Genomic DNA, 23,018 nt, shown 5'->3' on the forward strand with positions numbered 1-23,018 from the left:
GGTCCCACGGAGAAACGTCAGGAGGATAAGAACAGCAGGCGCGTTCTCCTCTAAGCACCCCTCTCCAACCTCACCTGGGGCCCTCCTCGGGTCTACACATCGGTGCACGCATTACAGGTCACCTTTGATTCATTTAGCAGACACTTTCATCCGCAACGACTTACGAAAAAAAAGTGCATATGAAAAGAACAGCGTGAAACTGACTTGGTGGTTAGAGTCGGGGAACGTTCTGGCGTTTTACCAGGCACAGAAAAGAATAACAACTTATTCCTTTCAGGGGTGCTTTTGACTCTGGTCATCCAGGTACATGCGGTTTTGATGATGTGTTTCTGGGTAGTGCAGTTGGCCTGTGCCCTGGAGGGTTCATGTGGTGACACGGTGGTTGTCCCAGGGTGGATCCTCCGACCTGGTCTGTCGTTGGCTCAGCGTCCCTGCTTCTTTACCCTGAGGGCGAAAACGCCAGACTCCTGGCGGAGCCATGCTTCTAGAAGGACCCGGCTTACGTTAACATTTAGTCATTTAGCAGACGCTCTTATCCAGAGCGACTTACAGTAAGTACAGGGACATTCCCCTCCGAGGCAAGTAGGGTGAAGTGCCTTGCCCAAGGACACCGTCATTTTGCATGGCCAGGAATCGATCCGGCAACCTTCTGAGTAATAGCCCGATTCCCTAACCACTCAGCCATCTGACTCCCTAAGAGAGACATGCTTGTGTAGGGACTCTGAAAACAGCTGACAATGTGCGGGATTTGAGAAGCGAGAGGTAAGTGCTGGCCTTCCCTCCCAGACGAGGGGTAATGAGGGGAGTGCGGCGAGCGAGAAAACAGCCAGTGGTCTCTGGAAGAGCCTTGAACGCTGCGATCAGCAGCATTAAAACAGATTTACACCCCGAGATCCCGAAAACGATTTTCTTTTTCGCTCGATGGCCCCTCTTCTTTTACAGATATTTCAGGGGTGTAATAAAGTGGTTTTGAAACATCCCTCACGGCCAGTAGTGGTAAGTCCGTCTGTCTGTCCATCTGTCTATGCTGCTACCACATGCCAGCTCCCGGGCATGACCTAGATGTTCCGCTTAGCTCACACCGTGCTAGGCTAAGCTGCTGTGTGAGTGACAAACATCTCGGAAGTTTCCAGAAACACAAGGTTTCTTGGTGCATCGTTTACCTCGTGTGTTTTAAGTGCCAGGCTCTGCGATAACCCTCCCGACTCAGTTTCCCTGATGTTTCGGCTCTTTTGAAGCCTGTTGTTCGCTCCAGAGCAGAGATCTGCTCAGTGTAAGATGTCATGCTCCCACTGAGTTGACCAGCGAGTCTATGGACCTCGATGTGCCCATAACATTTAATGGCGCCTTGGCAACTGCTAATGGAAACTCTTACTTTGCCTAGCAATCACATTTCGTTCCCTTAGCTGGTTGCCTTTTCTGGTTACAGATCTCTCTTTCTCTTTCAAAACTAGCTGTATTATTAGTAGTAGTATGTGTCTTTGATATACTTAAGCAAGAACTCATGGTTGAGAGAGAGGAAAGAAGCAGCATTATCTGCTAATTATTAAGATTACGGATGGGGGGAAACAAACCAAGACGAAAGGGAACATTTGTGTTGAGTAAGTCATGGTGCCCCTCGCACTGGGCTTCAGGCTCCTGGTGGGTCGTGGAGGAGGGCAGCAGAGCAACTTCAGAGTGTCTCTGGAGCTGTGGCCGGGACTGGGGACGTGGATGCGGGGAGGGGGGGGGAGGGGGGGGAGGGGGGGGCAGCCTGGCCTGCTCCTCCACCTCTGTTACCCCCCCCCCCCGAGTGTGATGGAGAAAGCTCTCCACGTGTAACAGGTTCAGAAGTCCTGGCCTGCTTCTCATTAGCCGCTGTGATCCCATCTGATAAACAATTCCTGTGGTCTCACGCTCCCTGGAACTCTTTATCTGCGATCGTTGTGTGTTTCTCTTGTTGTGGCGTCTGTGTGTGTGTGTGAGAGAAGGAGAATTAGAGAAAGGTATGAAAAACAAAGCTGACAGTCGAATAGTCCGCATTTGAATGCAGCTTTCATATAGTATGGTAATATGGGTTTGAAGTATTGAGGACGATCTCACCAAAGACTGCAGAGGTCAGGGGTCATCACTGTTAAGAAGAATCATCCAGTAGGTAGGATCAAAACGGAGCCTTAAGGAGACATGATGTTACTTTCTTCTGTCTAGGTTGTCCTTACCCAATCTAGGTACATGCCCCACAGCTCCCTGTGTGGTTCGGGGGCCAATTTCAAAATCTCCTCAGATCTCCCGGTGACGTCTCTCCTGGTGGTGTTCTCTTTGACAGGGAGGACATGTTCCTTCACTGAACAGGTGACATGTAAAACCTTGTCAGACGCTCGTTCATGCCCGCTCTGTGGAGCGGCATCTCACACAATAATGAGATCTCAAGTGACACAGTGCCTGTGATGCACATGCAGAACACGCTTGAATTAGCACAGGGGAAGTCTTGTCACCCTGTCAGTATGAAGCAGTTATTAATTAATGTTTGAGAGCGAGTTAATAGAGGAGTCTGTTGTGCTGCTTGTCCTTGTGGCTGGTTGTGAGGATGTGTTCCTGGGCTTCTGTGCAGATGCCCAGCATCAACCAGCAGGGTGGTAAAAGTGTCATCACTGGGTACGTGTTTATGGTGAAGATCTATGAGGTTACTGGGATCAAAGCCTTGTTGAAAGGACATTAGATGAGGGAACAGGAGGGGGGTAAAAAAGAATTTTTTGTTGTGCTCGGTTAATCACGCTATCAGATATATAGCTCATCCTGCAGTGAGAAGCTACGAGAGACGGATTTCTGTGTTGTATTGTTCTTTATTGCTGTGGAAAGAAATATAAAACACAGGAACAATAGCAATAAAAAAAAAAGCGAGTGGAAAAAAAACCTCTCTGAAAACATTTGAATCTTCGCACCACAGACAAATTCTGTTTTTGGCTCGTTTTTTATAGCAAAGTATAATTTGATTTTCTTTTGTCCAGGACTGAAACGGAGCACTGATTGGACGAAAATGGTGTTTGACAGCATTTTCATTCTCAATGTATTTCTGGTTTTGTAAGGAAACATGAACATTTTACATTTTAGTCATTTTAGCAGACACTTATCCAGAGCGACTTACAGTAAGTAATTCTCCCGAGGTAAGTAGGGTGAAGTGCCTTGCCCAAGGACACAACGTCAGTTGGCATGACCGGGAATCGAACTGGCAACCTTCGGATTACTAGCCCGATTCCCTCACCGCTCAGCCACCTGACTGACATGAAGCAGGAGACTGTGAATAAAACGTTTCAGTGTCAGACATGAGCCTTGTGTGTAGCCACGTTGCTCTGCTGTTAAAACACTCCAGTCCTCTGCTCTCTGGTTCTCTGCTGTGTGTCCACCGGGGGAAACTAATTGACCTGACTGCTTGAGCTCTGCGTAATGACAAATGATTTTATTTCTTAAATCTTAAATCTTATAATTGCTAAAATGGTCCTTCACTTTTTATTATGTTTTCGTTACATAAACCATTTTAATGCTTTCCAGAGCTTTGCAGTTGTATGCCAAAGCTACAGGGGCACCCTACAACGTTGAAACTGATTTTATTCTTGGTGTGTGGTGTTTTCTTTTGGTTTATCTCTCATTTTCATAAATCGGATCTTGGTTCCAAACACCCTGACAGATAGCGCAGGCGTGTGTGTTGATTGGGTGTGTGTGTATGAGGGGTGCTGCTCCAGCCCCGAGCAGGGGTCAACCACCCAGTTTCCAGCCCTGTCCGGTCTTGCAGCTTTAAGTGGGACTTATTACTGGTGAGATAAGCGCAGAGATAACTGTGGTCCTGCTCTCAGAGATATATGAGGTGTCAGACGGGCGCAATGTGCACCTGACCAGGAAATGGATGGTGCTGTGTCCTCTCTCGCTCTCTCTCTCGGTCTCTCTGTCCTCTCTCTCCCCTCTCTCTTTCTCTCTCCTCTCTCTCTCTCTCTCTCTCTCTCTCTCTCTCTCTCTCTCTCTCTCTCTCTCTCTCTCTCTCTCTCTCTCTCTCTCCCCTCTCTCTCCCCTCCCTCCTCTCTCTCTCTCTCTCTCTCTCTCTCTCTCTCCCTCTCTCGTGAGAGCATGTGGAGGGAGAACATTCCGAGGGGGTTTGGTATGTTAGCACACTGCTCGAGGGCTCATGCAAGCCTCTCTCTCTTTTGAAGTTCCTCTTCGTTCTATCCTTCCTTCTGCGAACCATTCCTCTGCCGTCTACCTTGTTATATATTAGATCATCCCTCATGTGTGAAGAGGAACGAGGAAGACATATCACAGCTCTTGAGGCTGTCTCTGATGCTGCGTGTAGATTGATAGCTGGATGAGTACCGTTTGAGCCGATAGACAAATCTTTACTTTAAATTAGAAGACACTTACATGTACATGTACACATGTAAGTGTTTTTTTCCTGCTGGCCAGCTGCCAAAACTGACATTCTGAATCTTTGTCTTCAGTGTCATTGTAAAGAATTGTGTTGTTTTTTCTTCAACTCTACTGCAGTGAATGATTTAAAATGTTTATTTAGCATTTTATCCATTTGCGTTGCCGTCTTAGTGATGTGCTGTACTGACAACTAACATTCCGTGTTATTACTCAATATGCACTAGAGTTCAGTGAGTGTGAATGGGTCATCTGTGGAGGTTAAAGGTTGTAGCCTACCATAAATTAGCACTGTATGTTTGACCCCTCCCACACACGTACACACACGCACACTTACACACACACACACACACACACACACACACACACACACACACACACACACACACACACACACACACACACACACACACACAGCCCATCACACACACACACACAGACAGACACACAGACAGACAGACAGACAGTTCAGGTTTTTAATCATGTTGTCTGGTGCGAGGGGCTCTCCAGAGACCGCTGGCCATGTTTAGAAGTCTGCAGCTCAGGACCCCCAGGGGTGGCCTAACCCGTGCCCGATTCCTCGCTCCGTTATTAGCTCTGCGGGCGAGAGCGCCCCCCCCCCCCTCCCTCCCCCCCCCCCCCCTCCCTCCCCCCCCCTCGGGGAGTGCGTCTGAGGGATGAGGAGCTGTACTGGGGGCCGTGCCTGACGCCCAGCAGTAATTACTCCATTGATATTCCTCACGCAATAACCCGAAAGCTCATTTGCATAACGGCGCTCTCTTCACAGGGAGGGGCGGGGGGAGAGGGGGGGGGGGCAGGTGCTTGCGAGAGCCTCAAGGTTTCGGGGACGCGAGCGCTTCGCTCGCAACCGTGCCGATCGGGATCGACGACTGACGGTACGAGATTTTAAATATCCCAATTGTAGTCTGCGCGACAACTGCTTTGTAATAACGTGTTGGCGCTATAGGTCATTACACATGTGTAACGAGCTATAGGGGAGGTGGGCAGCTCTCCAGGGGTAGGTAAATGTTAGTATTGATCTTGTTATGTGTAACTCAACCTTTAGCTGGCCTTTTGCCTCATCCACTTAACACTGGAAAGCCCCTACCTCCTCCTCCACACCCTGGCCACACCTCCTCCACACCCTGGCCACACCTCCTCCACACCCTGGCCACACCTCCTCCACACCCTGGCCACACCTCCTCCACACCCTGGCCACACCTCCTCCACACCCTGGCCCACCTGCAGGTCATTGTTGGGGAGTAATGGAGGGTTTGCCTGGTGTTTTGCTGTAGCGTTCCCCAATACTCAAATCATTTTCACTTGGATTCTGATGTTAGCTGTTGTGTTGCATATCCTCACAATGAGTCAGATTCTGTGTGTGTGTGTGTGTGTGTGCATGCATGGGTGCGTGTGTGTGCATGGGTGCGTGTGTGTGACGTCCAGCCTTTGTGCAAGCAGTCTGGGGAGGAGTAGATGGGTGGATGGTCTCGGTGTGTCTCAGTTCTTAGTTAATGTGTATTTCTTGTAGGCTGCCTCCTCTTTATTTCCTCTGCCCCCCCAGCCCCCATTCCACCCAGGGCCCCCACTGGATCGGCCCCCCAGGCCCCACATCAGTTATTGCTGTCAGGAGTCACAGGGGGAAGGATCAGTTTGGGAGGGGCGGGAGGCTTGTGGAGGGAGGGAGGGAGGTAGGGAAGGTGGGAGGGAGGGAGGGTGGGGTTGCCGGGGGGCTCTGCGGCTGCAGATCTGTCTGTGTGGTGGGAAACTGGGGGCTGAGGGGGGCTGAGTGAAGGGGCTCTGTGGTGGGGGGCAGGTGGGCTGGGAGGGAGTGGAGGGAGGTGAGGGGGCGTTGGATGACAAACATGTGCTGCAGAGAGGAGCCAGTGGAAGCGATGGGGAGAGACAGAGGCCCTAGTCAAATCTCAGCTGTTGAATATTTAACGATGCCTGGAGTGTTTATTTAGTTAGCCTGTCGATTTTTACTGCTCTGTCAATACAGGCCCCCGTGCAGCCTTCTGACGATCCCGACCGCCTCGCCTCCCCGGAGAGTCCAGCCGCTAAACGCAATTATGGATTTTCTTCCACTGCAATGTGTTTGATATTTTTACTGATCTAATTTGCAACCTGGTAGTTTATTGTTTGGCATTTTTGCGGCGCTCAAGTGGCGAGGCAAATTTGATTTCCTCTCATAATTCTTTATAACATCATTAATGCTGTTAGCACATTGGCACTCATCTTAAACACAGTTGAATAAGCTTCCCATGGATGAATGCATTCCTCTTTTATATTGTCTCTTTTCCCCCATTCACTTTTTACTGATTCTGTTTCTAATTAAAAATCATTTTTGTGGTTCGCTGTCACAGTGAAATATGAAATGATAATAAGATTTGAATGGTGCCTCCCCAGTCTGTGTGAGAGTCATATGGAGAAGCAGGAACAGAAACTGAATCTACTCCAGGAAACAGAAATCAAGCAGGAGAAGAACGGGGAGGAACCAAAACAATGTTCTCCCCTCAACATGTTGAATTCCCGCAGACAAACAAGGAAATACGTAGTTGGGAAATTAGTGATTCATCTAGTGCCTCCAAGACACTAGATGACTGTTGCAGAGATATATATGTTGTTGTTTCCAGTGACTGTTCGAACCATTAGCAACACGAGCTAGCGCTAGCTAAGACTGATCTGTTAGTTAGGGGCTCAGCATAAGGTTAATGCTGTTAGCATGTAGCGCTGTGAGTGATGTGCTGGTTAGATGCCCAGCGGTAGTGCTAATGGTGTTAGCGTGTAGCCCTTTAGAGGGGTGTGATCGGTAGGGGCGATGATGGATGAGTGCCATGGCCCGCTTCCCCATTCGAGGGGCTGTCATCCTCTTAAGTGGACGAGCACAATTAGCGGTGAAATCAGAGCCTGCTTTAATCTGATGGTATGCTTGACGCACAAAACCCCTTCCAACCTGCGGTGAGCAAGTGATGGCTACTGTATACACAACAGGCCAGGGATGGAGAGACGGCTCTGATATACATCTTTCCGCCTCATTTTGAACCATTCAATATGCCTGTGAGTGCAAGTGGCACTTGTTTAAACGTTTAAGTCTCACTTCCACTGCAGGAACTTTCCCCCCTGAACAAAGAACTTCCCCTCCAGAACTCACTGGGTTTCCACCGTAGGAACCAGGGTTTAAAATGGAGTTCTAGAGAGCAAAAAGCAGAAACCAAAACAGTCCTTGCTCCGGGGTTGGTACTTTCCAAAGTACAGGAACTTTGAGGGTTAGGCTTTCAGCAGTGTATATGTGAGTGGAGTTCAATGTTGGGAACAGGAGGACAGACGCTAGATGTATCATCGATGATGTTCAGGCCTTTTCAAGCATGGATGCTCTTGGTGGTTTTCTGGCTTGTGCTCACTGGAACAACACTCCACTGAGCCTGGAGCTGACGGCACAGCCTGAGGCTTACAGAACACACTAGCAAGTTAGGAAGCCTGGCAAGAGGCCTTTGTCATGTGTCGTTGCATGCAGACAGTAACATACCTCTTCTGGGGTGAGGAGCAGGGCTTATCACGTACACAGACACGCGTGGAAATGCACACCTGCACACAAACAGGCACGCTGTATTTTCACGGCTGACTTTGCTTCCGTAGCAAACGAGGCAGACCTCAGAAGAGATCTCTCCCCTGTTCGGAGCTGTACGGTTGCTGTCACTGTGTCTACCTGACACACACACACTCACATACCCGCCATTGCTGGGATCATTTCACACGTAGAGTCACCTCAGCCCTAGATATTAATTTTTGAACGTACTTCCTTGAAATGAATTTCGATAAGTCATAATGTACATTATCATCACTGTTACATTTGGTCATTCAAATGTAAATAAGTTTCTTTCTAATGCACAGAGTAGCATACACACATCTATTTGCTTTCATCCAGAGAATCAGAAAATAATTTCTTGGATATTCAGAATTGAATGGAGTTGTGTTGTACCAGAGGGTTGCACTGTGAGATGTGAAGGTTATAGTTGTTTGGCAAAGCAAACAGATATGTTGTATGACTAGCTTTGAGGATGTATAAGATTTATAGAGACTGAAGAAACCTCGCCCATTTCTAGTCATTGAACTCCCTGCCATAATTCTGTCTCCATTAGCTATAAATTACATCAATATTATAGTCCCATTGCTCACCATAGAGTTTGCAGATGATTCATGCAAACAATTCACTCTTCCTATGAGTTCAACCCACACAATTCCTGGTAAAAACAGTAAACACACTGTTTTTATTCGCAGTAATCCTCACAATTGCTACTGGTTGAAGCCTCGCTGGGGAGAATGCCTCCTCATTGTGTTGAGTAAGTCCTGACAGATGAAGCCCCTTTTAATTGAAGGCCGTCATTAAATCATCCGTAACTTCATCAACTCTCATCTTGCGTCGATTGCGGTCTGGAGAGGGGCTCCGGTTGAGAACTTTGAGTCCGTCTCCGTCGAACCTCACCAGTGTAACGGAACAGAGAGAGATTAGCAATGTTTATCGTCTAGTCATTTTTTTTACGAGAAGAAAAACGAGTAAGAACCTTCTTCTGTTATCAGCTGAGGCAATAAAAGAGGGGGAAGAAAGAAAGGGGGGGAAGAGAGGAGGAAAGGAGGAGGTTTTCTCTGGGAGAGGAAACGGTTGTCTCCTCCGTAATAGTTTATGATTCATCCCTGCACCTTGGACTAAATAATGAGGGATGACAATTAGAGCGAGCCTTGGGAGTAGGAATCAAAGGGATGAGATTCCCCTGGCAGAGTCAGCCCTGTTTGACTGTGCTCCCAGCAAACTGGGTCCAGATGTCTGGGCTCGCACTGCCACGGTCCCAGAACCCAGAGCCGTGCACTGCAACACCAGAGCCCTCCTGCCGCCCCCTCCGCCCATCCTTCCACCTCTCCCTCCCCACTGTCCTCCACCCTCCTCCACACCACCCTTCCCACACCCATCCCTCCATCCTCCCATCTCTCAGCCTCCCCGCCGCAGGCGTGACAGCAGACTGTGTAGGCTCCAGGGAAGGGCCCCCGCTTTAGCAAGCGCCCCCTTAACACGCTGAGGGCTGCAAAGCATCATGGGTGTGATTTATCGAACCCATGCTTCGTGTCTGCACGCCCCCCCCCCCCAACTTCCCACCCCTGTCCTCTCCCTTCCTCTGTCTTCATCTCTCACTGCGTGTACAAGGGATCAGTGAAAAGATTTCAGAGCCAAGTTAAAACCATCACATAAACAGGCCTACGCGGCATTATTCATTTATACAGAGCAGAGATATCGTCAGGATATACGGCAGAGGGCGTGTCGTCTACGGACGAACCATGAACTGCTGAGCCATTTATTGTTATTGCGTTTTGATTCTCTTATATACAGGTTTCTGTTGTAGATAATTCGGTCTAATACGCGTGTGTGTGTGTGTGTGCGTGTGTGTGCAGTCTAGTCGCTCAGCACCATCTCTGATCATGAATACACCACTCTGGAGGAGAAAGGAGCTGTATTGAGATGTTTAACTAACAATCCTCATCGATGGCAGGTGTGACTGTGGGCAGTGTGCTGGGGTCAGCTCCTCATATGGCTCCTAACAGACACAATATTGCTTTTCCTCCTGATCTTCCCCTTCCCACACAATAGTATTAGGGGTCCCCCAGGGAAATAACCAGTCCCTTAACCCCAGCCCTGGAACTCTTCAAATTAACTCCCCATAAGGTTAAGCTACGTGATTCATAATTATTCAAGCCCCCCCCCCCCGAACCCCTCCATCGCTCCTAACCCCCACCCTACACACACACACACACACAACAGCTTACTCTTTCTCTCTGTCACTGGTTGTGAGTGGCACTTGTCTTTTCGTGGGACACCCACAGTAATCAAATGAGCCCCCTCCTGACCTGTGAGCACACAGGCTGATGGGGGCGTCGACTTGATCTCCGTCAGTCGAACCGACTCCGGATCTAATCTAGCCGCCTGTCGCTCCCTCGCTAGGTTATTGCTTGTGAAGTTCCCTATGGAGAAGAGGTTCTGGCCGGTACCTTTCCTGTAATTGCTGCTCGTTCTCAGTGGGCCCCGTGTCTTACATACATCTCACACGCGTGTCTTACATACATCTCACACGCGTGGAGAAGGATGGGAGACGTTATCCGTTTGGCTGAAGTCGTGATGTGAGAAGAGTCTGCTTTCGGTCTCAGACGATATTGGAGGATCTTTGTAATTGTGGATGTTTACACCCTGGTCTCATTCAGCGTTCATCAAGAGGCTTGGCCCAGTAGCAATTGCGAGGATTTATGAAAATTAAAACAGTCCGTGTACAGTTTTTGGAGGCATTGTAGGGGTTGTCTGGTGTAAGAAGAGTCTACTGAAGGTTTCAAAGTCAGACACCCTGGTCTCATTCAGGGACTGTCAACACGCGACACACTCGACACACTCGCAATATGACTCGGATGTAACTTGGCACAATTAACACGATCCATCCCCCCGAGTCTCCAAAAGTCTCTTTATGTAGAAGGGCTATGAACCCCTGTGTGTGTGTGTGTGTGTGTGTGTGTGTGTGTGTGAGACTCGGCACTTTAACTTGTTCAGGTGGAGTAATAGTAGCATTACTGGAGACAGTTGATGTAGCTTCAGTGACCAGGGGGCCTGTGCTGGTCAGGAGCCCAACAGGTTCCTGCACAGCTCTGGAGAGTGGAGTCATGTCCTGGGGGTCAGGTGGCTGAGCGGTTAGAGAATCGAGCTAGTAATCAGAAGGTCGCTGGTTCGATTCCTGGCCGTGTCAAATGACGTTGTGTCCTTGGGCAAGGCACTTCACCCTACTTGCCTCGGGGGAATGTCCCTGTACTTACTGTAAGTCGCTCTGGATAAGAGCGTCTGCTAAATGACAATGTAAATGGACAGGCCGAGGGTGGGCTTGGCTGGTCCTGCCGTCTCCACGATCACATCATTAGTCTCCTGATTCCTCCGCTCCCTGAGTGGGGCGTTGTGTTGGGTGCTTAATGGCGACGTGCTCTGCGGTCCTGCTTGTGTTTGGAATGCAGTTACGAAGCAGAGTTCCTACAGCCTGCAGAGGTTTCCTACTAAATAACCCTGTCCCTCTGGGCCCTATTAGAAGACAAACACACACACACACACTCTTCTCAAGCAGGTACATTAATGGTATGTTGACAATTCAGATAATGACTGGGAGTGAGATAAACTGAAGTGTGTATTCCAAGTAATTGGATCCGGAATGTTCTAGTCCTGTTCAGCAGCTGTGGGGCTGTGTGTCGAGCCGTACAAAGACGATGGTGGACGGACTGTCAGTGATCAGCGTGTGTCTGTAAGACCTCTAGCTGGGATGGAGGACTGACGTCTCTCCCCACGAAGGGTCACATTCAGGAGACGGATGCCAAGAGAGCCGTCAAAGCTTCACAGGCGAGAATAGGTTGTCGAATATAATCTAGATGTAAACGTCGAGGGCTGGTGTTTTATAAGGATGTGTTTTCTCTGTTGAAATTGATCACAGATTAATTCATCTTTCTGGGTTGTCTTTAGCTTTCTCAAGCCTGGTCTGTTAGTTGCAGGACTGTCATTATGTCCATATACAGAGCTGTTGGAACCAAAAGCTTGAGGAAGTATAGTTCTCAGAGATGAGGATAAACATAAGTAAAAAAAAAAAACTTAACTTAAATCTATAGAAGTTGAAAAATGATCCTGGCAGGTATCTTAGCTACGTTTGTATTTTCGACGTATTCATTTTTGATTCTCGAAGCAGGGTCAAATTTCTTAAACTCTTAATTAGATAAGGAGGGCAAATCAAATTCATTATCCTCGGCTTTAGAAATCAAGAGGTTTTAGAGGAAACAAGGTTAGGGTCCGCCTCATCCATCATAGCCTAACTAAGCAATTTACAGGCCAGCCTTTTGCATGCGGCATTATTACCTTGTCATAAACACTTACCTTTAAAGTTGTTGAATCAAGCAGTGATAGCAAGAGCTTTTATCACGTTAGTTTGTGCTGGTGTGTCAGCCCCCTTTTGCCTAAGATAAAAGAGGCTCCAGATAATTGCGTTACCTCTGCTGGGCCGAGGCAGTGTAAACGAACGCTACTTAAAGCTGCCTAATAATTCTCTATAATTAAGACTTATGTAGTCTCCTTGGTGAGAGGAGGATAGACTGTTCCTCCTAGCGGTGATGTCTGTGACACATTTTCACAGACTTCTGTGTGGAGGGAGAAAAAAAAAAGAACGATGTAAAAGCTTAGTCGCTCGAACGTGGATATGCAGCATCCGCGTCTTCTGGGTCGTGGCCCGACGTGTCAATCAGGAAGTGTTCCACAGCCGGTCGTTTTCTCTCTTTAGCTGTGGAGACGGCTCTAACGACATTAGACACACGCCGTCCCTCTCTCCCCCTGCAGCTGGGCGTCCACGGGCTCGCTGTGTCCTTTGTCACAGAGACACAAAGACCCCCGTCGGGTTTGTTCCCCCGGTCAGTGGAACCTGATGTGGTGGCTGTTTGTCTTCGCACATAAACGCGTTCCGTTCCTTGACTCTAACCACCGAGATAATGTTCCTTTATTTTATCCCACAATTGATGGGTCGGGGGTTCGACATCTGCATTATATTTTATTCATTTTGCTTTGGATGAAATGGGAAAATGGGACGTAGCTCACACACAGACTTGGTTCAGTACGTTTTTATAGTTCTTTGAATATTGCTCTGGCGTACCGCAGGATGGTGAAACACACACCGCTCGTCTACTTCTTCCTCTTTCCTCACGGCCCGGAAGGGGAATTAGCGAGCCGCGCTCTGACGCTAGCGATGGAAACGGGGGACAAGAGGAGTGATTCGTTAGCCTCGTATATCACAGCCCATGGTTAGGGAAGTAAGGGTTGGGGGGGGGGGGGCGCGGGCAATCGCAGAGGAGAGAGTGTGTGTGAGGGGAAAGGATGAGGAGGGGGGCGGGGACTCATCATTCAGTGTGTACTCGCAGTAAATTGAGTTGAAATAATAGTCTTTCTCTGAGGCCAGACAATGGTCCTGGCTGGGGGGCCCGGGGGCCCTGGATGAGGCAAAGCTGTGCCAGTGACCTGAGAATGAAAGGCTGGGGCCTGGGGACATGGAGAGGGGAGCACAGGGGGGCTTTATGTGGTGGGTGACACCAGCCATGGAGCAGACAGCTCTGTGACGGGCACCTGGGTCAGCCAGCAGGGAGGAGGGGGGAAGAGGGGGGTGCTGAAGCCTCAGGGCTCTGTCATTAGGAGGGAGGCTGGGGGCAGCGTGATCGCCCTGAGGACAGGGGAGCGGCAGGTCATGCTGGAGGTGGGGTCCGTAACCCCCCCCGGGCTCCCCTGGGTCTGAGCTGGGACTGGTGGGGAAATGTTGATCGGTTATCCTGACATCACATCCTGATGATACCCTCTGGCTATATCAGTGATCCCCCTTTCTGAATGTTCCTGTAACTAGGATGTAAGTGTGCTTAATCTCAGTGTGTCAGAGCCAGCTCGTACCAGGCAGGGGCCAGGACGTGAGCGAAGCCCTGGAACACAATGAGACTTCAGCTGCTGAAGGAAGTGTCAAATCTGCCGATCAAAGCTCTCCTTGTCTCTGTGTGAGAGGGCTGATCTCCCTGTCTCTGACATGCAGAGATCAGACTGGGTGCTGGCTAAGCTTTTCCAAAGCTCTTTTCTAGCATTTAGCATCGTTAGCAGTCGCCTCGTTTGGCTCGGTAGATGGAGAGTTGGTCGCTCAGACGCCGCGCGCCAGAGAGATGAGGAAATACCAGCAGCAGTGATGTGATCCCACATCTCCCCAGGGAGGGGGAGGGGCGGGAGGGGGGGTGGGAAGGTGAGGGGAGCTGAGTGCTGGAGGCGTGGGCAGCTGGAGAGGAGGACTGGGTGGATGAGTGTGTGAAGGAGTATGAGGAGGAGAGGGTGTAGAAGAGTGGGTGTGTGTGTGTGTGTGTGTGGGGAGGAGAGTGTGTGGAGTGTGTGTATGGGGAGGAGGGCCCGGAGGAGTGTATGGACGAGTGATGTGCCTATGGCTTGAATTTGTACCTCCAAACGATTTTCCTGTAGCTGTGTGGTTATTCACAGGATACCTGATGTGTGCGTGCATGTGTGTGTGTGTGTGTGTGTGTGTGTGTGCGTAGGATCAGACCATCAGATCTCCAACAGCCACATGCAGAATAGATTCACTGAAATGTAAGATGGTAACATTGAGAACAAAAATCCCTTTCAAGATTAGACGCACAAAATACCTCCAATGAAGATCACAACATACAAGTTTCTGCAAGCATGTGAAATATAAGACAATTTCTGTATTGTTCTTTTGGAGCATTTACGTACAGCAACACATTGAACTCTGGCACCATACTCAAATATGAGTTCACATATATTGTATGTATACTGCTAATTCTCAGTGATATACTTTGATGTTGTTTTTTATTTTACAGGCTTTAAAAGTTTGCCATTTATATTTCCTTAAAGGAGTAGTACAGTATCGCCGTTGCTGGCCTACCAAACAGCATATAACTGAACAGTGTGTCTTGTCATTTATGTCGATATATGATGAATGAATCTTTGTTGGTCAACCTCTGCCTCTTTCCCTCTTAAACGGATCAGAAAAGCAGTTTTGATTTCACCATGGCCTTTCTCCAGGTCGGGAGGCTAGCTATAGGTGGTCTCCAGCTAAGTGGAATAGTTGAGTAGATTATTCTTTTTTTTTTTGTGAAACAGCAGGTTTTAGGTTTGCTCTGTGGTCCGCGTCCCTCTGTCTGTGTGACACATTCCAACAACGGCTTCCAAACCCCCCCCCCCTCTCTCCTCTAGCCCCTCCCTGCTCCCAGCTACCATGTGGTCTCCATGACTACGGCCATACATCCTCGCCAGCTCTTCACACTCAAAGACATATTTGTTTGGCTAGTGTAACTACGTCCACAAAAAAAAAGAAGCTTTTTAGCATAACACCTGCTAATCTTGGATTAAGGCCTTTTGAAGGGGCCTGCTGGTCAGAAAAATTCAAATATACTACTCTGATTATAATCGCCGTGTTAATCCCTGGCCTTTGGGTGCTTAAACATCCTGTCTTTGAATGTGAGTGTTTGTTTTTCATTTGCGTTCCCTTTCTCATTGTCTGGCATTCTCCCTTTCCTTCTGTGTTCCTTCGTGGTGCTCATCTAAGGTCCTAAGCTTGTGGCTATTCAGGAGAATATCTGATATTGATATTCCCGCAGGGAAGATCTTTTATGATCTGTTGTCAGAGAGCTCATCTCCCCAGAGGTCCATCGGTGATCGGTTTCTCCTGGAGATTTAGGATGAACCTCCTCCTCCCTCCCTGACTCTCTCCCTCCTGCTCCACTCTCCTCCCTGCCCCCTCCTTTCCTCCACCCACTCCTCCATCTCTCCTCCTCCTCTTATCCACCCCACCTTCTCCACTTCTCCTTCTCCACCTCTCCTTCTCCACCTCTCCTTCTCCTTCTCCACCTCTCCTTCTCCACCCCTCCTTCTCCACCCCGCCTTCTCCACCTCTCCTTCTCCACCCTGCCTTCTCCACCTCTCCTTCTCCACCCCTCCTTCTCCACCCCTCCTTCTCCACCTCTCCTTCTCCACCTCTCCTTCTCCTCATCCTCCTCTCTACAGGATCTCAGGCATCTCTGGTCGATGTAGGCTCCCTAGCCAAACATATCTCACCATAGGACTTCTGGCACAAACAGTAACTCCCATTAAGACTTAGAAACATGCTTGTCCACGAATCATTCTTTGACTCATGTGAAGTTAATGTCATTTTTTTATTTATTCTTGGACCGTCTTCAAACTTTCTTTTGAAAAAGATTCAGAATATCCTATTTGTACTTTATTAAATAGCCCCTTGAATGGGCCAGCCTTAGTTTAGTCAATATGGTTTCAGACCAATCGATGCAATCTGAGAATTTGTGAAAAGGAAGCTCACACAAGCCTATGTCTCTTGTACATAGTTTAAAATCAAGACACTCCTCTCCAGACTCATTTTAGGCTTGGATTGAATATTTGTTGACCAAACAGAAGCCCTTACCTAGCAAACCACCACCACAATAATCACCCGGTCATTTCTGCCCATTAAAGCCCTCTGCAAACACTCCACTGCACACCAATATTCTAAGGATGGGAGGAAGAGGAGGGGTTAAACACACAAGCTTTCCTCCAGATCCTCTCTCCCCCTTCTTGTCCACCTATTGAATCCAGTATCTTTTCATGCCTGGTAAACTCAAGATGGACAGGGCAGGGTCCGGGCAAAGGGGGTGCGGAGCTCTGGAATTTTTCATTAGTGAACAGCTGGGTCACAAGTGGCTCCAAAGCCATCTTAATATTGTGTCGGCCCACAGATTAGATGTTGGGAGAAGAAACCTTTACGTGATGCTCCATGCCGGACCCAGCCTTTGCATATTTGCAGGCCTCCGGTTTAGATCACCTCATATGACTGTTTGTTTTATGTCTTAGTCCCAGACCCACAGGGGTCAACAGTAATTAGAAAGCCCTCCGCTCCGAATGTTGGTTTTTAACCGTCTCAGCGCTGAGGCAGGACATCTGATACTTCCTCCTACTTCTCCCAAATGATTTGTGAAGAATTTATCACCAAACTATCTGTACTTTTTACTGTTGTTGTTCGACGGTTGCTTCGAAATGGAATCCGTCAGCTATATGCATAGAAACCACAGACCATACTTCTGCACGTTGGCTGTGTGAGTTCATGAATATTTGAGGCTGAGCGCTGGGAAGAAGAGGCCGGAGATGATGAGCCAGTCCTCTGCCACTGTCACGGGGAGGCCATGGTGGTTACAGGCAGCTGGAGCTCCAGAAAACATCTTGATTGTGTGCCTTTAGCTCCAGGAAACATCTTGATTGTGTGCCTTTAGCTCCAGAAAACATCTTGATTGTGTGCCTTTAGCTCCAGAAAACATCTTGATTGTGTGCCTTTAGCTTCAGAAAACATCATGATTGTGTGCCTTTATCTCCAGAAAACATCATGATTGTGTGCCTTTAGCTCCAGAAAACATCTTGATTGTGTGCCTTTAGCTTCAGAAAACATCTTGATTGTGTGCCTTTTAGCTACAGAAAACATCTTGATTGTGTTCCTTTAGCTCCAGAAAACATCATGATTGTGTGCCTTTAGCTCCAGAAAACATCTTGATTGTGTGCCTTTAGCTTCAGAAAACATCTTGATTGTGTGCCTTTTAGCTACAGAAAACATTTTGATTGTGTTCCTTTAGCTCCAAAAAACATCATGATTGTGTGCCTTTTAGCTCCAGAAAACATCTTGATTGTGTGCCTTTAGCTCCAGAAAACATCATGATTGTGTGCCTTTAGCTCCAGAAAACATCATGATTGTGTGCCTTTAGCTCCAGAAAACATCTTGATTGTGTGCCTTTAGCTCTACAGCACATCACACTCTTCCCCAGAATAGCTCGGTTGAGAAAAGCCACAAAGCTAACGGAGAGGTCTGCTAACATGATAGCATGATAGCATGATAGCATGGCAACATGGATGAAGCCTGAATATGGTCAGCCAATGGTCTGCGATTCTCCGCGTCACCATCTCTGGAGAAGGGCTTTCCGTCACTGTCTTGCTACTCTCCAAGTTTCTTTGAGAATATTTTTTTTTCTTTTTCTGAGAGTTTGGTTCGAGGTGCTGATCTGTGGACATCTGTGGATCCCCCAGTGACACTGCCAGGGCTGTGCAAACACAATTTGATTTGTTGTTAACACGCTTAATACAGGTGGTCTTAGTTCTGCCAGAGTAATTACAGTGTGTTTACGTGTTGACTCTTGCCAGGAGTGAAGGATGGTATTGTGTACATGGAGCCAGGGCTTAGATCTGGTGTAGCATTGAGGACCCGCTCTCAGAGAGTACAGCTGACTAAACACAGTGTGTGCAGATCTGCTTGCTCTCTCTCTCTCTACTCTGTAAAGTTGTGTACCCAGCCTCTTCTGCTGCCCAGCACACACACACACACACATTCTCTCTCTTACACACACACACACACCTTAACACCAGCTTAGTCCTGCCTGTTTGCTCAGAGTGGAGATTTTTGTTTGACGATGACAGAGTCCTCCAGTACACTCATAGTGCAGCTCAGACACACAAACCTGATCAACATCAATCTCTCTATCCAGCAAAGCTCAGTATTCATTGATCCAGATTTTTATTAAAGTCTTAGTTCACGCTGGAGTTGTCTAAAGAGAACAATAAGCACATAGCAAGTAATGCTGTCATAGAGACGAAGTGATCAAATGTTTACCAATGGGGGTGAAATGAGATCCATCCAACTGACGATGAATGACTAGAGAGTGACTGCACAGGGCCTACCATGGCTGCTTCCCATTAATAATAATAAAAATAGAATTTAACCGGATCAAATCTAACTGATATACAGACATTTTATTCTCGACGTTTCTGGTGGAAAACGGCTCGGCAGCAAACACTGGTCTTCAGAGCCTCAAAGAGGAGAACAGGCATCTTCTGGTGTGGACATCTCCTGTTAATGTGCTTTGCTTTAACCTGCTGGGAGTTTAATTAAAAAACAAAGAGCCTCTATTTAAAGGCCATTACTATGCTAATGCTGTGAGAGAGCCGGGGTGATTAAGTAGCTTTTTAAAGCGGAGTGCGGCTCATCCACGGCATGGGAGGGACAAAGTGTTTTATTCGGCCTCGTGAGTTGCCACTGTTACGCATGCCGCACATTGGAGATGCTGAGAGCATGACATCGTCTTATTGGGACGATCGTCTTTACTGTGACGCGTGGTCTGCTATCTTAACTTACTGTTCAGAAGAAAAACAACTAGTTGTAGGTTAGTGAAGGCTTGATCTCATGGCTAATCTCTTTCCGCCCCCCCGTGTTCTACCTTTGAGTCACTGCAAACACTTAAACACTGCCGTGTTAAGGCAGGCATGTTTGGGACGCCCTTCTTTCGGGTCTGTGCGCAAGCACACCTTATCTAAGGGTCAGCTCTGCTCCACGTTCCCAACGTCAATTTTCAGAACGTCAAGAAGAAGTTGAAAAGAATCGGCCTTCATTCATCTGCTCGCCACATCTGGGCGTCAAATGTTTGTGTGTTTACCATGTGTGTCCGCTGCGAGCCGGACCTGTTCCGAGCCGCTACCTCAGACAGGCCGTTCTCCCCGCCGCGCTCACAGGACCCCGGGAGCTCCCCGCCTGTCCTGACCGATCAGGCTCGCGCCGCGGCTTGTAAACCAGACAGCCTCCTGCCACGCTGCCAGTTTCCCCGCCGACTGACGGCTACTACCGCACGGCTCCTCTGCTCCGTCCAGAAGCCGTCCTCAGACAGGGGATCGTAGCTGTCCATGATGGAACAAGGGGAGGCCATCTTCAAAGCGATGGTTTACAGCTGTTTTGGAGGCTAATCCCGATCCTCCGCCTGTCTCTTGAAGGGGGGGGTTGGTGGATGCGGTGACATCATCACCCCTTGGCTGCCCTTCCTCCGATTGCTGGCGGTATTTCTCCGAGTGCTTAGCGCCTGCGAGGGGGTAGAAGGTGAGAGAGGAGCGCGTGTTGCTAAACGTAGCGTGATTATCAGGGCCAGGGGCTCGTCCGTACCTCCCTCTGCCTCGCTCGGCTGCCTCTAATTCATGTCACCTAGCCCTGCCGATGCTTATCACGGCCGCAGGAGCGCAGAGAGTAATGTCTTTAGTGGGAAATCATCGGCGCCATGTGGTGAAGGCTTAGATGTTGTCACACTTTAAGTTGCCTGTAATCTGTTCAAAGGGAAAGGGCATGCTCTTCCAGAGTCTTTGTGAGACGGAGGAAGAGGGAAGAGGAGGAAGAGGGAGGAGGAGGAGGGGAGTGGAAACGACCGGAGGTGTCTCTGAGCTAAGCCTCTCACCAATCATTTTTATATGCATATCTTCATCTAACAAGATTTGCTCAGAGACAAAAAGGTATTATTCATTTTGAGCTGTATTTCTTTTAAAGTGGTGCAAGGTGTATTCAGTTGTTGCACTTATTGAAGTTTGGTGGATTGGTCTGGTGATGCCAATCTGTTTTGTTTATTAAGGTACGGTTTAACATCTTACGCACTGTGGCTTGACACGGCGAACGAGAGAGTTCTAGGAAGCGTCTGGTTGAAGCCAGGGAGTGTGTGAACAAAGGATTTGAAGGAGATAATCGTTCCCTCTGGAGCCCTCTTCAAGGTATCTGCTGAGATTAGCTCTTTTCCTCTGCTTATGAGCTCCGGTGGATGGGAGGCTGGGTAAATATTGTGTCGAGCTGACTCAAACGCCACTATTGATCCAGACAGGAGTGTCTCTCTGCTCGATGCACACGCTCAGGTGTTGGAGGGAGGAGACATGGATCCCCCGGGCTCTGCTGGTCAGCCCGTCCTCTCATCTGCCCTGAGTAAACAAACCGGACCAGGGGAGCCGACGACCACCGCGGTGACCGCATCCTCCACCTCAGTCACGTCACCCTCCCTTGTCTGGGAGGCGCTCGGTCACCATTTGGTGTGTCAGCACTGCTCCGGTTGTCTGTGTGTTTGTTATGCTAGGCTAAGTATCAGGCCCAGTGAGCCTTCCACATCTTCTCCCCCTGGTGCTCTGCTGGCGTGTCGGCCCTCGGCCCAGGCCCTCGGCCCAGGCCCTCGGCCCTCTCATCAGGTCATGTTGTGGAGGCTGAATGGTATGCCTCCCCCCTGGTCATCCTTCGCTGCCCACACACTGTTGTTTTAAAGCATTCTTGAGGAGCTGAACTTGGAAAGGTATTAAAGTGGGATTAGCCCGCTTCACAATCCAGCGCTTGTGTCATTCAGAGGGGCTGTGTTCTCCTCTCCCGCTCCCCCCTTTCCCCTCCCACGCCGCCCCACGCCCCCTCCCCTGTTTGATTGTGGCTAGCTACGGGAGTCGGCATGACTGCGCCTTTCAAAGGAGAGAGGTAGGGTTAAATCCCTAGTCCGCTGCTCCCTGCTAATTCCCCTTGTTCCTTAGAGAAGGATTTATTTCTGCAGCCAGCCTCTGAAAAGGCTCTCTCTGACCATCTGAGGAGTGGCCCTGGCCTTCCTGTGGAGGAGTGGTTGCCATAGAGGTGGCGTCATGCGTGGATGCTGCATCCGAGCCCCGGGGAGGAGGGAGAACAGGGGCCGACTACGGGGAAAGAGTCCGGATTAGAACTCCACACAAAGCGGGGACAGGAAGATTCCAGAACGGAGCAATGGGAATTACAGCACCCAAAATAATGCAAAGTGACAGAGAGAGGAAATAGAAAAATAACGGCTTACGAGATTAGAAGGGGGCGAGGAGGAGGAAGAAGAAAGGGGAAACGGAGGCTGAATGAGAACGTTTTCATCTGGGTGAGAAGATTTGAGGGGAACCGGTAGTTGGTGAATGCGCCATCCAGAACATATCAATACCATGCTAACAAGTCATTTCCTCTGCCTTTTAGACTAAACCACTAATAATTAGCTGGACATTAGAGCGTAGGTTGTGGGATGGTGACAGCATCATCAGTCCCATGTCCCCCCAGTCTCAACACATCTCTGGATAACCCGGAGGGCTTCGGCGTTGAGCGAACTTTGGAAAACGGGCTAAAAGTGACGACAACACAAACTCCTAACCTTCTGCTGTTCTCACTGAGCAGTAAGACCTGCCAGGGATGCCTATTTGCATTCGACCAAGTCTACTTTAGTTTACATTAATACACAGTATTGACAGAGTCGCACTACTTTTTTAAACCCACATTTTTTGTGTATTTCCTTTTGTTGATCATCTGGCTGTGTTTTTTTTCTAGGTATTATTTTGTGTTAGTTGCATGTCTTGTTGAAGTAGTCACAGTTAGTCACTTGTTTAGTAGATCAGCTTGTCAGGGTTACATGACAAATCTTCTTGTTTGCTAAACTTGCAAAAAGTAATTTTGCAAGAGATTATCCTTGAGGTGTTTAAATTGTTGAGTTTACTGTAATAAACTCCAAACTCTTTTTGGGCCAATTTAAAATAAATAATCAAAAACTAGATTATAACAGACAGTAATCTTGCCTGTATTTCAGTTATATATTAATAAAACAATTCCCCAAATCCCATGTTTATTTTGGCTGATGGTAATGAAGATGGCTCTTGGGTAGCATTGTGCACTTCCTGGTGCCAGAGCTCTCACAACAACAGTGTGACAGCCAGCACACAGACATGACACAGTGAGGCAAAGACAGCAAGCAAAGCTGCCGTGGTTTGTGCAGTGTGTTCAGCTGCTATCTGAAGCCGTGTAGGCAGCACACACGCACCCAGTCATGTCTCAGTGTGCGCCTCGCAGCTGTATTACCACAACAAAACCTGCCTTTGGTTTGCGATGCACTTGTATTTACACACAGTCATGTTTATCACTCATCCCTGTCCAGGACTAGCAGATGATGTCAGTTACTGTGCTGTCTGACTCTGTGCCTCTCTGCCTGCCTGTTTCTCGCCTTCCCTGCCTCTCACTGCCTCTCACTGCCTATCTCTCTACCCTCTTTGCCTCTTTGCCTATCTGACTCCCTACCATATCCGCCTCTCTGCCTCCTTACCTCCCTGGCTCCCTCCCTCTCTGCCTCTCCCTCCCTCTCTGCCTCTTCCTGACACTCTGCCTCTATTCGCTTTGCATAATAAATTAGAGGCCCACCACAAGCAGATCCAA

The 23,018-nt window shown here is 48.6% G+C and overlaps 1 protein-coding gene across 3 annotated transcripts in view; it reads left to right on the forward strand.

Moving 5' to 3' along the window:
* lmx1bb (LIM homeobox transcription factor 1, beta b) overlaps nt 1–23,018 on the forward strand; it is a 43,784-nt gene that overhangs the window by 12,777 nt on the left and 7,989 nt on the right. The gene's annotated exons all lie outside the window — the stretch shown is intronic.

Source organism: Osmerus eperlanus, chromosome 25 (assembly GCF_963692335.1).
Source record: "Osmerus eperlanus chromosome 25, fOsmEpe2.1, whole genome shotgun sequence".
NCBI lineage: Eukaryota > Metazoa > Chordata > Actinopteri > Osmeriformes > Osmeridae > Osmerus > Osmerus eperlanus.